This window comes from Triticum aestivum, chromosome 4A (assembly GCF_018294505.1).
Source record: "Triticum aestivum cultivar Chinese Spring chromosome 4A, IWGSC CS RefSeq v2.1, whole genome shotgun sequence".
In the NCBI taxonomy this organism is placed as follows: Eukaryota; Viridiplantae; Streptophyta; class Magnoliopsida; order Poales; family Poaceae; genus Triticum; species Triticum aestivum.
Genome location: NC_057803.1, coordinates 349,407,495 through 349,409,046, shown reverse-complemented (window position 1 = coordinate 349,409,046; position 1,552 = coordinate 349,407,495). Strand labels below are relative to the sequence as shown.

At 50.6% G+C, this 1,552-nt stretch overlaps 1 pseudogene; it reads left to right on the top strand.

Moving 5' to 3' along the window:
• Positions 1–276: 276 nt before the first annotated feature.
• Positions 277–879, top strand: LOC123082005 (uncharacterized; annotated as a pseudogene).
• Positions 880–1,552: the final 673 nt, after the last annotated feature.

The following is a 1,552-nucleotide window of genomic DNA, read 5'->3' as shown; positions in this document are numbered from 1 at the left end:
TTTACCTTCTCTTTCTATTATATAAAACGGCGAACATCTAATCTAGGCTCGGTCGCCTTTCTATGAAGGCGAGCAACCCAGCCCCCTTGTTGAAATTTGGATATTAGGGAAGCCGTATTTCGCAATAGCAGCTCCGAGAAGCTGGGCTTAGGGTGCGCCTCCTGCGGTCGTTTTAGTGACTCAATTGCCTGGCTTCCCTCAGCTCAGACTGGTGTCACCACCTCTCCCAGGACCGGAATGATTATCCCCGCCCAATGGGTCTACATTCATCGCTGAATGTCGTTGGGTACTCTTCACTTCCCCGCCATTCTTGTAACCGTCACCTGTAATCTGCGCAGGTGTGTCTGCACCCCCTAGAGTGGACGAGAAAGAAAGGATTTTTTCTCGGAGCAACCCCCCAGGTTCCAGACCCAGGAGTTCACTTTCCCGTATGAGCATTTGATACATATATAAGTCAGTGGAAGAGTCAAAGGGTCACCACTACTGAGGATCTCCCCCCTTATCTTAGAAGGGTCGTGTAAGGGTTCGCCGCGGTTCATTGTTGTGCTCACACTAGGCTACCCTTCTCCGAAAGCTCCGCGGGACCACCTATCACTAGTCTTCGGCCGGAGGGGTTTATTGCACAAAAAGGCCGGACGCGGGCTCCCGTAGAGGAAATCCCAACGAATGTCAGATGCAAAGCCCCACACCTCATTAAGATCATATTGGCATACTCTCCTAAAAGAAGAGCACACCCCATTGAAGACGGGAGTGAGGTACAACAAGGCCATTTCCGTCCACCTTCTCACGGAGCCGTACGTGGACGTTACCGCTCATACAGCTCCCAGCCAGCAAGCAGTTAGCTTTCCTCTAGAAGTCATGGAAGTGTGGATAAATTGACAGAAGATTTTTATTTCTTCAAAAATCGCCCTAACCATCCTAAATATGGACGGAGAGCGGTCTCGAGTTTTTTGGGTCCTCGAGATCGCATTTTAGGTCAAGTAGAGACGCTAGGGAGTCTGTGGGCTTTCCTTGGCATTTCAACATGGCCTCTATCGTCTTTTTGAGAGCCTCCCGTTTGCCCGTCAAGGGGCATTTGACATCCAGAGACAAAAGCAGTCCCACATGAAACTGGGAATTTTCCCCAATGGACGTAACCAGCTCTGCTTTCGCGGTCTCAAAAGGAGAAGCCCCGAACGCTTGCAGTTGCTTTTTTTCTCTTTATTCCTTCTAAACGAGCCTCTAAAGACTCTACTCCTACTTTAAACTTAGAGTCCGATTCTTCCAATTCTTCCAAAGACAAAGTAGAACTTCGTTTTGAGGAGTTTGCCCCCCGTTCGCCGCCGTACAGCCGGTGGCTACTCTGGGATGGATCGAGGTTTAGGCTAGGGGGCTTGCTCCCTTTCTTATGTAGCTAAGGAAGGACCTGCGGGTGGCATTTCCGGTAAATGGGGAATCTCAAGGAGGATCTCCAGACCTTCGAAGTGCCCCACCACCAGGGTTGGCGTTGTGTCGATGACCCCCTCTGGCTGCGGGCTAGAGGTAATTTCGATGATCTTCCCGGCCCTTTGTT